The sequence below is a fragment of the Sminthopsis crassicaudata genome, chromosome 3, assembly GCF_048593235.1.
Source record: "Sminthopsis crassicaudata isolate SCR6 chromosome 3, ASM4859323v1, whole genome shotgun sequence".
Lineage (NCBI taxonomy): Eukaryota > Metazoa > Chordata > Mammalia > Dasyuromorphia > Dasyuridae > Sminthopsis > Sminthopsis crassicaudata.
The window spans coordinates 271,714,239-271,730,151 of NC_133619.1; the positions used below are offsets into that span (position 1 = coordinate 271,714,239).

At 35.6% G+C, this 15,913-nt stretch overlaps 1 protein-coding gene across 2 annotated transcripts in view; it reads left to right on the plus strand.

Moving 5' to 3' along the window:
- Positions 1–1,326: 1,326 nt before the first annotated feature.
- NDP (norrin cystine knot growth factor NDP) overlaps positions 1,327–15,913 on the plus strand; it is a 47,186-nt gene continuing 32,599 nt past the window's right edge. Inside the window, exon 1 of one of the 2 annotated variants that reach the window (XM_074300806.1) lies at positions 1,327–1,501. The gene's annotated coding sequence lies outside the window, so the exon portion shown is untranslated. The remainder of the gene's footprint in view (positions 1,502–15,913) is intronic. The other variant, XM_074300807.1, reaches the window with a different exon arrangement.

The window sequence follows — 15,913 nt, forward strand, 5'->3', positions numbered from 1 at the left end:
TGTACCTAAATAAGAAACTTAAGAAATATTTGTGGAAGCAATGAATTTTTCTATTGCTTTGTTGAGCTGCTGGTTTCAGGTATTGCTGCTATGCACATAGATAGTATCTAGATAAGGAGTATGTGGATGCATTTTAAGGAAGCTGTGAATTTAGATAGGGGGGAAAAAATCTCCCACCACCACTACCCTCTAAATGAAGTTTAGCATTTCCTTAAATTATGAATGTAAGCAATAAACCAAAGTACTCTGTAGCATTTAGCATACTATCAAAAGAGTCCATGCCACAAAAAAGCTTAAAACCCCACAGCAGGAATGATAGATGATGATATTGGTTAAATGTCTAATGAAGCAGAACCAAGAGAGGGACTTCTTAACCTTTTTTGTGCCATAGAGCCCTTTGACATTTTGATGAAGTTTATGGACCCCTTCTCAGAATAATGTTTCTTAAATGCATAAAATAAAATGTTTAGGAATACAAAAGAAGCTAATTTTATAGATGGACAGCATTTTTTTTTTAAGTTCACATATCTCAGATTAAGTATTACCTCTGCAGACAGACCACAAATTAAAAAAAAATATTTCCAAGAAATCACTAAAATATTAATTATGTATAATATGTGGATTCTCATTGCTCTGGCTATATATTTCCAATCATGCATTTTTCAATTCATTCAGATGATTATTTAAAAGTAGTAATTTAAGAAACTTGCACAGTGGAGGCATAGTCATTGCTAAATAAAAATATCCTGCCGTCTACAAAGATCTTAACAATATTGGTCAGAATTTTGGAGCTACTTAAATATGCATTAATTGCCTGAAAAGTGCCTCTACTTGCAATTTTTCTTGTCTTTTTAGAATTCCAACTCCATGCCATTCAAAAACTGAAATAGTACACACTCCACCCCTTCTCACTTTTTAAATTGTCTTAAATTATGTAGAGTGAGCATCTTTCTTTTAGTGCACAAAGTGAAAAAGAAAAGTTTGCTTTTCATATAGAAGCTCATATCTATCTATCTATCTATCTATCTATTTATATTTTAAAAGTATCACATTTCTTTTTCTTTTTTGGTGTGCAATAAGATGCTCCTGCACAGAGTGCTACAATAGCGCATAGTGATTACTCTTGATAACGAGAGCTTTCCCGTTTCTGTGGAGTTTCCATTTGCCAGTGAGCTGCTGCTGCCGTGAGCCTGATTGATATATGACTGCAATGGCACTTTTCCATTTGACATTCTCTCCCTCTCTCTCTCTCTCTCTCTCTCTCTCTCTCTCTCTCTCTCTCTCTCTCTCTCTCCCCCTCTCTCTCTTCCCTCCCCCCAATCCCCTGCCCCCCCCCCACCCCGCTTGGCTTAAACAACAGCCCTAACTTTTGTGTGTTGCAAATATAAAAGGAAAACCATGTGACAGAGGGACAGAAGAACAAAAGCATTTGGAAGTAACAGGACCTCTTTCTAGCTCTCAGAAAAGTCTGAGAAGAAACGAGCCCTTCATTTTCCCCAAGGTAAGCAGGAAAACAAGAGCTTACTACTTTTATAGCAAGTTACTTATTTCCAAACTCAGAATTTCATCTTCTTCTTAAATAAATACAGGGTCTTTAAATAGTATTTAAATTTGCATTCCTCTAATTTGTATTCATTTGAAGCATGTCAGTTTTTGATTTTTCTTAAATTGTAGTGCCTTTGAAGTCTGTGACAGATCAAGGGAAGACATACTAAGTGTTCCTTAACTTTAAAAAGCAAGCAGTTTTTATTCTGTGAGTTTAAAAATATTTCACTTGAAAACTGTCTAAATTTTAACATGTATTTTTGTAATGGTTCTTACCATGTGATCAGCTGAAAGGGGTATAGAAGGCATCACTCCTCCAGTATTAATTCATAGGCATCTTCTGCACTGCCTTTGTCCCATTACAATGGGGGCACTATTAAGGCAGAACCCAAGTCCTGCTAGTTTAAGAGAGCTGTTTACTTTTATTGCTACTTATGTATGCTGCTGATCTCTTGCCAGTCATCTGCTAGAGTGCTTAGAATAATTTCAAACAATAGGCAATATTTATTTCTAGCTTTGTGTGTCGTGCTTTGTAGGAACACTAGGAATCTGCACATTTACTGATTCTGACTTCGGATACTTTGCTGGGAAGGACACAGTGCTTGCTAGAGTTGGGTATGGATTAATGTATGGTTCTAATTGCATTAAAATCCCAAGGAAATCCCCAGTGCCGGTATTGGCCACATCACTGGCTGTTGGTTATATTTAGCAGTTGGCTTACCCCGAGGGGTGACAATTAACACAATGAGGAGGTCTAAGGAATAGCTATGCAAAGATGCTCAGCCCCAGTGTCAGAATTAATTCATAGTGTCAGCGTCAGAAATGTGAGGAGAAAACTTTGAGACACTTTCTTGAGAATATGAGGATTTTTTCAATTTCCTGAAATCATTTTTTTTTCCAGAAGAAAAATTCTCTCTTTAAATCTGATTCTTGCTGTAGGAAGCATGAGCGTAACTCTTTTCTTGTTTGGGTAAAAAGAAGTGTTTGACTGTGAACAGAATGTTAATGTGTCAGAGTATAGTGGAACTGGAGCTCATTGTAGTGGGTAAACCACAATAAAACTTAATTTAAAAAGACAGTCCCCTATATTACAAAAACTCAGGTAAGTGAAAGACAGTCACTTAGTAAGACTGGAATTTAGAGGAGACCATCCTTCATAATTAGAATAATTAGTTAAATTGTTTATTTTTGTTTTCATTTATAATACTACATTGTTTGAATGACAATAAAAGAAACCCAATAGTGATGAATTGTTCCAATGGATCTGTATGGAATACCAGGTGTATTTATGTATCTACAGGTCTCCCAAATATATATACAGGTGTCATTATATACATTACAATACATGGGTGTCCTTAAAGGGCAGTGCATAGTAATAGAGAGTTTCTGCAGAGACCATTGAAACCAACTTTTAAATATTATGTGATTGAGTTAATCCCTACCTTTCATGTTAAAATGATACCTGAATCAGAAGCATATAACCCAGAAAGAAAGTTAAATATACATATTTATATGTTTAATGAGAGAGAGAGAGAGAGAGAAAGAGAGAGAGAGAGAGACAGAGAGACAGAGAGACAGAGACAGAGAGAGAGAGAGACAGAGACAGACAGAGAGAGACAGAGAGAGACAGAGAGAGAGAGAGAGAGAGAGAGAGAGAGAGAGAGAGAGAGAGAGAGAGAGAGAGAGAGAGAGAGAGAGAGGTTTACTTCTTGTCTTTTAAAAAAGATTTATTGGGGAATTTTCTATTTCTCTAATCATTTCCTAAACAATGTTGTTGAAATATACATCTGGTTTTTGATGCAAGTACTTTGGGACAATGGAGATATGGGGCAATATTATAGAACCACGATAAAAATTATGAATTCCATTGCCTTGGGATTGAAGGGTAAAATCTTCACCAAAATATCTCCCAAAATATCATTATTAACTATGATATTTAACTGACTAATTTTGTGAAAGCATCATTTGGGTCAGTTTTATATAATTTGCTCACAAATATTATCTTCACAGGTAAAGAACAAAGGCAGAGGTTTGAATCTTTGAATGTGTAATATATTCAGAGATGGAAACATGTCTGTATAACTCTCATTTGTAATTCAAGTTTAAAGTCACTGCCAAGAACCCATAAGGCAATTTTCAATAATACTTAACAGTTTCTAACTCATTCAGTCATTTGATCTCCTAAAAAAAATGTGAGGACTTTCACTGAGTACATTGACCATATTTTATTGAATGTTTTCACCAAGGGTATTTCCAGAGGTTTAGATGCTTATAACTGCCTTAAATCATTATAACTCTATTTTCCCTTCTGTAATGGTACCATTATAATAAGGAGATGACCCTTGGAAATGGATAGTTGAGCAATACCTTGACAGTTATGATAAGCCATATGGAGATCCTTAATCACTCTAAGCTAGCAATTATCTTTTTTCTTACCTGTAGTGCTGGGATTCCTTCCCTTCTGGTACCCATCATTTGATCCTGGGTACTTACCATTTTCACAACTAATCTATGCCAGAGGTTTTCAGAAGGGTTGAAAGAAATCTGTGAGAACACGAACTTGTCCTTTTTCTCCTCCCAACCTCACCACCCCCCCCACTCCCACCAAGATCTTGAAAACAACCACACTCTTTTTCTATCTGGGATGGATATGAGTCACCTTCTCTGAGGCTGACATCAGTGGCACTGGATGAATCATTCAACTAGAATCATTCATGGAGGGAGATGCAGTTACTATCTCCCACCACCAGTCCCACCCCCAGGGTCAAAACATATGACCTCTAGGCCTGGCCTGAATTCAAAAGGTCCCTGGGAATTGGAAGCTGGGGGTTGTTCCCAAAACCCAGGTCTCCCTCAGAGCCACACACAGCGCTGCTTTCAAATCAACTCGTCTCATCTTATGTTCTCTGTAGTTGATTAGGTTATTTGTAATCATCCCAAAACACAGAATCACCAGGGTCCACGGAATTGGTGCTTATCAGGAGATAATCAATTTCAGTGGGTTTAAAATGCTTATAACTTCCCAAGGGGGCCTATCTCATAATATCTCATTCCTAGACCAGATCTAGCTTTGCTGTTAGCCAGCTGCCCCCCACCCCAATTTCTCCCCATGACAGTGGGCTTGAATCATTTCCCTAAAACTAACTGCCAACATTGGCAGGGGGTAGTGGGGGGAAGAGGAGGAGTAGTACATATAAGGGAAAGGGGAAATAGGGATGAGGGGGTGCTTACTGTTGACAATCCTAGACATGATCAGCTGTTATTTCCTTTTTATGTATGACAGTGTGGAACATATTAAAATTTCACTAGGATGGTATGTTTGGAATCCCTCTGATGCCCCACCTCACCAAGTTACCCGAACAATAAAAGCAAGGTTGTAAGCCTTTGAACAGATGGCAGGCTATATATTCACCCCTCTTTCTTTTACATAATCTAATTGTAAAAAGAATCTGGGCACCCTGGCACTGCCATGTCTCTGAACTTCCCACATGCCTTTCCTCTGTAATCTCCTTCTCTCCATGTAATCACTGGCATCTCTTTCTCTCTGTCTGTCTCTGTCTGTATCCTTCTCTGTCTGTCTCTGTCTCTTTCCCTATCTTTGTCTGTTTCTGTCTGTCTCTGTCTCTCTCTGTGTCTAAAGATATTGTTTTTCTTTATTTCTTTACCTCCCTATTCCATTGCTCCTTTAACTGAGCCCCTTTTATTGTAAGTCCTCTCTTCACCCTACTTGTTTTTCTTTTTTTAATTATGATCTTGATATACATCAACAAATAAAAGCACTTCCTTATGCAAAAAAAATATAGGAAAAGAGGACTGTGTGTGATGCAGAATTCTATAATATACAGCTGATTTTTTAAAAGTACATAATAAATTTAACATAGTAACTCCAACACTGTCTTGTTTGAATCTCCTTACTTCTGCCCCTTCATATTTTCTTTTTAAATTCTTAATTAATGTTTATCTCTTTCTTTTCTTTTCTTATTTTTTGGGGGGTGGGGAGGCCAGGGGCCAAGGAATATCACTATCACTACTCCAATCACTTCTCTCCCAACACCTTTTAAAAGCCCTCACTTGTAACAGATAAGCATATTCAAGCAAAAACAAAAACATTCCTTGGGGTTACACTTGTTAGCAAGACTGCTTAGGTACAGATCATTCTGCAGAAAGACACTAAAAAGATTTTTCTCTTTTTTTATTATTCCATTTGTGTCAGTCTGATATCAGTCATTGTTTGGATGAAATAATTTGAAGGTTTTTAAAAATCTAACCTTGAATTCACTTGTAAGCATACAGAGATATTGTAGCTCTGTTGGCCATTAGGATAGGCAAATTAGAGTTAATACGGAGGCCCTTGATTGGTTGAGGTTAGCCATAACAATGCAAATGCTGAAATATCTCTGTCCAAATGCTGAGGTGAGAGTTGGGTAGAATAAAAGGAATGTTTTTCTTTAAATATATCTCTTTTGTGTTTTCATATCAGCAGAACTTCTCCCAGTATCTCTAACTTTTAACTCTCAGAGAGTCATATCATATAAATAACAGTTAAAAAAAAAAAAAAAAGAGGAAGAAGAGAAAAAAATCATTGAAGTTAACCAAAGCATTGAAAAAAAAAATCTAAAAACACATGCAATGTTTCATATCCGTGGATCTCCCAACTCTGCAAGAGAGTCAGATGGGGCTGTTTTTTATTTCTTTTGGGGCCATGTGTATTCTTTATAATTTTGGAATATTCAGTTTTGATAGAAAGGATGTTAACAAAGATAACCCTGTAGAAATAATAATTTTCTTATTTTTAGGGGAAATTTGAAGAAACAAAAATAAAGTTTCCTGAATTAAATAGAATCCAGGATCAGAGATTTAAAGCTATAAAGTTCTTCTATTCCATTTTATAGACGAAGAAACAGGCCAGGAAGGTTATTCATCTTGCTTAAAGTCATTCCAGTAGTAAGTGGCAGAACTAGTATTCAACTCTAGATTCTCTGACCACAAATCTTATTCTTTCCACTAAAATAAAATAGCTCTGCCCCTTTATTCATTTTTATCCTTACTATTTATCCTATAAAAATATGAATGACTCTTATTCTAGTCAACAAATTGAATTGTTATCACTAAGTCAATTTTGAGAAGAGCAAGTTGGAAAGAGACTTTAGCATAAAACAAGTTGAAAATCCATGGGGCCTTCAGAATAGAGACTTTTTGCTTATTTTATAACAAAGCAACTGTTTGGTTTATAAGATACAAATGGAAAGAATTGGACATTTCAATTAGATTTTCCCATTTAAGAGTCTCACACAGCCCACCATGCTGCATTCATAAATGGTATAGCTAATATCCTCTGAATGGAAATGTAATCTTTGGTGCTCTTACCTATTCCTTTTCTTTTCCTGGGGGCTTCAATACTCTTTACTAAATTAGCTAAAGTCCATTAAAAAGCCCAAAAGGAGAAAATTTAACACAGCTGAATTAAAATGAGCTTTTTCCTTCCAGCTCTACCAGGAAAAAAACAACACCCTCCTCCTTTGCCACTTCTTGGGTTTAATATGAATTATTCCATACAAGTCCCTAGAGGTTCTATTTAAAGACTCCTGGCAGCATGAAGGGAGAGGGTAAAAATACAGCCACTCTTTTGTCCACCAATGGTTTTCTTTGGGAGTGCATTAAGAACATTCCTATTTTCCTGTCTACCCCTGCCAGTGGCAACATTCCAGCTAATAGTACCCACTGCTTACCAGTCAGGTCAGCAGTCATGCACTTCTATATTTGATTTCCATAGAAGACAAAGACAGGGAATCCTTTTGAAATCTATGAGGGGCCTCAGAGGAGGGAATCATCAGTTGACTTTGCATACTACATTCTGCAAATGTGTATGCACACACACATACATGCATACATACATAGTCCTCACTTCAATATTTGGGGAAGATTTGACTAAGGGTATCTTAAGATGCCAGCTTTGTTGATCATCCACAGGGATTGCCTTTCCTGGGAAAAACATGCCTTTTATCATCCCTATATTCCCACTCTGTCCCTGTGCCTCTGGCTCAGTGGGGCTCAGAGCCAAAGGCTGACAGGTGTCAGGGTTTATTTTATTGTCACAGACAGTACACCCACGTCAGGTAACCCAGGCTTCAAGCACCAGATGGGATTTACATTCTGAAGCAACCATTTGCTTATCCAAAAGAGTACTGAGTTGGAAAGATTCCATGAAGGGAAAACCCTTCTCAATATTGTTGGATATTTTTCCCCATTGCCTTTTTTTGATGGGGGAGTGGGGCAGAGGAGAACAATTTGAACTATTATATGTCCCCTTGGTATGAAAAATGCCTCTCCTCCACTGATACAGATGGACAGAATATCTATAACTTTTACCTTTAAAATGCTAGAAATATTATTTTTGATTTCTAATTCTTCTGCAAATAATCTTGATTAACTCTGGGATTTAAACGCCAGAAGCAATAGCTCAAATTCTAAAAATACATTATTTTCTGAAAAAAAAAAGTCACAGAAATGAAACTTGTCTTTAGAAAGTTTCAAAAATTCTTCCAGTGTGAAAACTTTCTTAGTTGTTACAGATAGAAACTCCTCTAAAATATATAGCTTTAAAAATTATCTATACACTGAAAGGTTAACTTCCTAGTGATCACACAGCTAGTTGTGCCAGAAACAAGATGGCAATCTGAATCTTCCTAATTCCAGGGTAAACCTCTTATCCATTCTACTATATTACCTCTCCCAATGCTTATATTTTGAAAATCTTTCCTTTTAGAGTCCATTTCCTGTCAAGTTCTGACAAGCTTTTGAGAAAAGGTTTTAGCACCCTTATCTGATTGCAGTGGGTAAAATCTTCTCTTTACATCTGATGGCTAAAATCTTTCTTCCAAGCTTGGCCTAATCTCAACCCATAAAAACAAAACAAAACAAAAGTTCTGACCTATGGCACTATTATTTTAAAGTAAAAATGTGGCATGTAACCTTTAAATTAAAAAATGAAAAAAGATGATGGTTAAAATGTGAACTTTTTCTGTCAAGCAGACTTAAGAGCAGAATAAAATTTTAAGTGAGAAAAACTACCCTTGCCAACTGAAAAGACAAAATAATTCAAATCTTAATTGAGGTTTGAGCCTTCAAAAAAACCCCAAAGATTTCAGGAGTTGATATTTTTGAGAACTTTGTGTTGCAAAAAATAATTCTCTTAGAATTTAAATTATTATTTTTGGTATTTAAAGCCCAATGATAGCTCAACAAGATTATTTTTCAAATGATTTGGAAATCAGAAGTGAGAGTTCTAGTATACATTGTTCCAACAGTACTGTGACTTTAGGATTTTGGCAACTAGGGGAAATGTTTCCAGTATTTATTCCGACAGCCTCTGACACAAGCCTTACTCAGATGTAACTGTATTGAAATTAAAACTGATAAATTTTGTTATTCATATTCACTGATTGCCCCCCAGGAGGTCTATTTTAATAGTGATTGGAAAGATAAAGTAGTTTCCATTGTTTATGGTTACTCATTTCAAGGGCTATATATACAGCTGTTAGGTGAAGTCACCACCTACCCTGTAAAAAGTTGCTGCTGATGCAAGTCCAGCTTCAGAAATACTTTATTAGGAAACAGAAGCAGATGAAATAGAAGCAGAAGCAGAAGAAAGAAAGAAAGAAAGAAAGAAAGAAAGAAAGAAAGAAAGAAAGAAAGAAAGAAAGAAAGAAAGAAAGAAAGAAAGAAAGAAAGAAAGAAAGAAAGAAAGAAAGAAAGAAAGAAAGAAAGAAAGAAAGAAAAGAAAAGAAAGAAAAGAAAGAAAAAAAAAACAAGAACAAGAAGAGATAAGAAGAGAAAAAAGAACAAGAAGAAAAAGGAAAAAAAAGGAAAAGGAGAAGAAAAAATAGAAGAAAAACAATCCTTAGAGAAGCAATTTTAGTTAATTTCACATTGCAAGTCATACCATTAATATGTCAGGACATTCTCAGTATCCAAAGCAGTGAAACCTCAAAGTATCTAAGGGTCTTAGGGTGAAGACATTTAGGAAATTGTTTTCTTGCATTTTTTTCTTTGTATGAGGATATGTGTGTTGCACCATCATACATTTATCTTGCCATCTGGGGCTCTTGAAATCCTTGGAATGGGGATTCTAGAAACCATCTGCTTGCTTCTCCAACAATTTTACCAAATGGAAAATGGAAAGATGGTATTGGATCCTAACAAACATTCCCTTCATTATCCTTGGAGTCCTCAGAAGTAAATGAGCATTCTGAGAATTTATTCATTTGCTACAAGAATCACCGATTACAGGGGTGACTAGGTGGCGCAATGGATAGAGCACCAGCCCTGAATTCAGGAAGACCTGAGTTCAAATCTGATCTCAGACACTTAACACTTTCTAGCTGTGTGACCCTGGGCAAGTCACTTAACCCTAGCCTCAGGGAAAAAAATTACCAAAATTAATTATTTTATCCACTTGTGCAATAGACTATAAATATGAAATATATGTGTACATAATTATATAGAGTCAGTGTCATAAATACACATACTGGCAGCATACTGATAAAGATTGCAGTACTCCCCTATTTATAAACAGTTTGTGTTCCAAAATGGCATTTGTAAAATAATTTAAAAAAATCAATTCATTGAATATTTACTGTGTCTTCTATGGTTAACTAAATAATTCAATGCATAGAATACCAGGTCTGGAATCAGGAAGACCCAGTTCAAATCCAGCCTCATCACTTACTAGTTGTTATGACCCTGGGCAAATCATTTAATCCTGTTTGCCTCAGTTTCCTCATCTACAGAATGAGCTGAAGAAGGAAATGGCAAAATACTCCAGTATCTTTGTCAAGAAAATTGCAAAAGGGGGTCATGAAGAATTTGACATGACTGAAACCCATGAAATAAAATGTCTTATATGTGTAAAAAACTGGCTTCCAGACAGGGCTGTGCTAGATTTTCTATTAATTGTTCAATTTTCAGGGTGCATATTTCTATCTTAAAAATCAGCAAATGTTATAAATCAGGGCATTACATAATTGTTTTGTTGATTATTCTAGATTTAAGAAAGATAATAGTACAAATTAAACTTAAAAGTGTTATATATGTATATTTTCCCCAAAAAAATCAGTTGTTAAAAATTACCAGCACACCACTTGTTCCTTAGATGCAAAGAAAAAATGAAATTATCCCTAATCTTTACTAAGAAGATATTATATACCTACATATAGATATGTATACACACACACACACAGAGAGAGAGAGAGAGAGAGAGAGAGAGAGAGAGAGAGAGAGAGAGAGAGAGAGAGAGAGAGAGAGAGAGAGACAACACTAGCAGCTGGAGTGGGAGGGAAGGGATCAGAGGAAGTATCACAGAGGAGGTGTCCTCTGAGAGGATCAGAGGAAGTATCATCAATCACAAAGGGGGTTACCTTAAAGGATCAGTGTTAGCTTGAGCATTGTACAAGAAAGGACTCCAAACTTAGCATACTCATAGCACTTTGTATGTGACCTTGCTCTAAGGGTTAAGATGTGGGTTAAGCAAACTGATAAAGTAGATTTGTGAATGGGGCAAATTGGTGGAACAGAGAGTAGACAAAAGAGGAGGTAACTACGGCTGTGGCTATAAAGTTATTGTTGAGGCAAAAGAAAAGAATTTGAAAGGGTTAGTTATTAAGAAATTATAAATGACCACAAAAAAGTTTTAGCTATGTGATTAGGTTTGAGGTATAAATATTCACAAGTAATTTGAAGATGCAAGGTAGTAAATTCTCAAGCAGTACATTAAATAAGAGAAATTGTGTGTGACCTACATATAGAGTGTTATGTTTGCATTTTTACCATAGTTGAGTGACTGTTATCTGTATTCCAAGTATGGGATGATTTCTCTCCTAAAGGAGGTAAAGAGATCTGAAGAATGCCTTTCTGCACCCCAGGTCATTAGGGAGAATGAAGGGATCATAAAGGAAGCACATGAAAGGCTCCAATGAGGGAAAATGATCTGAGTTGGAGGAGGAGGGAGATGACCTTTGTAACGATAATGTAGCATGGAAGACTGTCACACAGAGGGAAAAGGGGGTAAGAGGACAGCTATATAATTAAAACTTAAAAACACATTCAAGGCTCTTCTTGAAAAAGAGAAATCCCAATGCTTTGAAGTATAAGAAGCTTCTTGTTCTCCCAAGAATGTTATAAAAGAAACTCAGATCTACACCCACTAAGGAGATGAGGAAGAGGAGGAGAAAAGTAGTGGTAGTTGGTAATTCTCAGCTCAGAAGTACCTTGGCATCTAACTTAATAACAACAATAGAATTGCCTGCTCTTTTTTCTAAGGGTAGATATTAAAGAAATAAAAGAAAATCTCCTAGATTCAATGCATGACAACTACTGATTCTGGAGATTCATTTAGGCATAATGATACTACCAGAAAGAATCTAAAAGGTTTTGCCAATGATCATGAAGTCTTGAATGAGAAACTGAAGATCATCATAGCACAAGTTGTGTTTTACTTAATGTTGCCCATCTTTGTGCCTGAGGGATGCATAAGGGAAAAATAGAGAAGTGAATAGCTCAAGCAATCAAGAAACATTTGTTAAGTACCTACTATGTGCCAGGCATACAGGAATACTAGGAGAAGTAAAAGACATCTTACATGCTAATGGGGGAGACAACAAGCAAACAAATAAATGCAAAGCAAGTTATGTACAGGATAAATAGGAACAGAGATGAAGTATTAGAATCAAGAGAGTTAGGAAAGACTTCTTATAAAAGATGGGATATTTATTGATACTTAAAGGAAGCCAGAGAAGTTCTTAGGTGCAGTTGAAAGGGGAGAGAGCATTCTAGGCAGGAAGGAAAGCCAAACTGCCCGAGCCTAAAGATGGAGTATCTTGCTCAAGGAATGACAAGGATGTCAATATCATAAGATTGAAAAGTATGGGGAAAGGAGTAAAGGATTAGAAGACTGGAAAATTAAATAGGAGTAAGTTATGAAGGACTTTGAAGGAAAACAGCATTTTGTATTTGCTCATGGAGGTCATAGGAAGTCATTGGAATTTATCAAATAGGGGAATGACATGGTCAGACATGCACTTTAGGTAACTGAATAAAGGATGTATTAGAGTGGAGAGACCCTTGAGGCAGCCAGACCCACCAGCTGATTATTGAAATAGTCCAGGTGTGAGGTGATGAGAATCAGCATCAGGGATGATGGCAGTATCAGAGGAGAGAAAGGGACATGTATGAGTGATATTGCAAAAAAAAAAAAAAAAAGTGAAATGTTCAGGTCTTGGCAATAACTTGAATATGGGGCATGAGAGATAGTGAGGATTTGAGGATAAAGTGTAGATTCAATATTTATTGTTCTGTTTTCTCTTCAAGGTAGAGACAAAAGTTTACACTAGAAATGATAATATAAAAATAACTAATATAGAATTGATAACCAAGATGTCGTCTGGCCCAGATGAACTACTTCCTAGGATCCCTAAAGAACTCGCAAAAATGATTACAGAGCCACTCTTAGCAATACTTTAAGGATCATGGAAAATAGGAGGAGTATCAAAAGCTTGAGTAAGAGAAAATGTCCCAATTTTAAAACATGGAAAGAGAATAGAGACTGGAAACTACATGCCACTATGTTTGATTTTGAATCCTGAAGAAATTATTGAGAGTGTCATTAAAGAAATGGTTGGCAAAATCTGTAAAATCTAGATTACCAAATAAGTAGTTGAGGGGAATGCTATAGATATAATTTACATACATTTTAGCAAAGTTTTGGATAAAATATTTAATAATGTTCTTGAGGAAAAGATGTGAAGATATATATTAAACCAGAGATTCCACAACTTGATTCATTTGTAGTGCTTTTAATGTCTCTGATTTTTTCCCTGCATCACATGACCAAAAAGAAATACTTAATGATTTCATTTAAATAGTTAAAATCAAACATTAATAAATATCTATGGCTTAACATTTTAGTAGCCATTTTAGAAAAATAATACAAATTGATTTTTTTATTCTGTGCTTTTGTTGGACACTGAACAGCTTCTCAAAACTTGGAATAAGATTAGACACTACTACCTTTGTTTCTGCTCCAAATCAATTTTTTATGAGACTTAGTTTTGAAATAGCAAACACCAAAAAAACAAGATTCACAAAGATATGGCTTCATGAATGAAACATTATTAGTGCAGGTGAAAATACTTGAAACCAAAAACAAATACCAAACACTCTAAAATATCATTGAAAACAATGTAGCATGACCTAATGATAAAATTATTTATCACCTTGTATTTTCTACATCTGATATAGAATATCACTTTGTTCTCTTTAAAAGGCTGAGAACTAAGAGATTAGGTGCCAATTGGATAGATTAAAAAACCAGCAAAGAATAGTTGTTAATGGGTAAATATTAACCTAGCAGGAAGTCACCAGAGGAATGCCTCCAGTGATCAGTTTTGCCCTGTGCTATTTAACATTTTGATCAATGATGTGAATAAAGGCTTACATAGTATACTCATCATATTTGCAGGTGACACAAAGCCGGGAAAAATAACCAATATATTGGATGACAGAGTCAGGATCCAAATGGATCTTGATAGGTTAAAGCTGTGGGCTGTATCTAATCAAATGAAATTCAATAGGAATAAATGGAAAGTCTTATCTTTAAGTATGAAAAATCAACTCCACAAATGGAAGATGGGGGAGACAAATATAAAGAAGCAGCCTTTCTGAAAAGGCTCTCAGGCTTTAAATAGACAGCAAGCTTACTATCAGTACTAGGATGTAGCAGCCAATATGGCTCATGCAATTTTGGGCTGAATTGAGAGAGGAATAACTTCTAATAACATAGAAATGATATTTCCACTGTACTCTTCCCTTGTTAGACATCATCTTGATTATCATTATTAGTTCTAGACACTTTCCTTTAAGAAAACTACTAATAAGCTAGAATGTATCCAGATAAGACCAACTAGTATGAAGAAAGGTTTTGAGTATATTCCATAGAGAACTGATTAAAATAACTGAACATGTTTGGGTCAGAGATAAGAAAATGGGGGAAAGGAGGAAGAGCTTAATAGTTGTGTTCAAGTATTTGGAAGATTTCATTTGGATGAAGTTTTAGACTTCATTTTGGCCTCTCAAGGCAAAAACAGAAGTAAAATCTACAATATAATAAGAGCAAAGAGCCAGTTTTGGGAACATGATCTCAAAGAAAAACAAAAACAAGACTATAGTGGTTAGACAGCTAGGTGGCATAGTAGATAGAGTGGCAGGCTTAGAATCAGAAAGACACATCTCCATGAATTAGAATTCAGCCTCAGATACTGGCTATGTGACCCTAAATAAGTCACTTAACCCTGTTTGCCTCAGTTTCCTCAACTGTAAAATGGGCTGGAGAAGGAAATGACAAACCACTCTAATATCTTTTGCCAAGAACCTCAAATGGAGTCACAGTCACAAAGAGTCACTCATGACTAAAATAATTCATCAACAGAGGTGTTTAGAATGGGTCAGACTACCTCCAGGGGCGGTGTGTTACCTCTCCTTAGAAGGTTTTAAGCAGAGATTTGGTGATCTTTTGTGTATAGATTGGATCTGTATTAAATGGCTACTAAGATCCCCTCCAACTGTCAAATTCTGTTTTAACATTTTTCAGTATGCAGGAGTCACAGTATATTACAAAGGATAGGACTTTAGAGGTCATCCAGTGTACTTCCACATTTTGAACAGAGACCTAGAGAAATTAAGTGGTTTGCCCATACACACAGCTAACTAGTAGCAATGTCAAGATTAAAATTTGATTCAAAAATCAGTGATCTTTCCATTTATAGAATCAAGGAAACTCAAGTTATAAAATCTAATAATGATAGTAAGAATTCCTTTTACAATGTCCAAGACTCAATTAAGAGATTCACCTATAACCCAAAATAACCTATTCTATTTTGGGAAAGCTATAGATGTTATGAGCATTTTTCTTATGTTTAGCCTTATGCTTTCCTCACATTTCCTTGAAATCTGCCTCCCTTCATCTTTTAGCTTGTTCTATTGTTGATAATAAATCCATGATTGTCTTTCAAATACTTTAAGACAGTTATAATGGTTATTCTTCCATTCTCCTTCCTCCCCATTCTACAAGGTCTTCCTTTGGTAAGGCTAAAAATTTCTAGCTCCTTCAACTGATTCATATATGGCACTTTGAGGAATGTCATACATACACTGTAAATACAAGATTTATACATTAACTTCTAGTTGAGAGAGAATTATTTCTGACATATAACTATAAACTGGAATTAACAATATAGGTTCTTGAATACAGCTAGAGAGAAAAATATATTAATAAGCAGAAAACAATGATCTGTGATAATGAAAATAAATTTTGTTC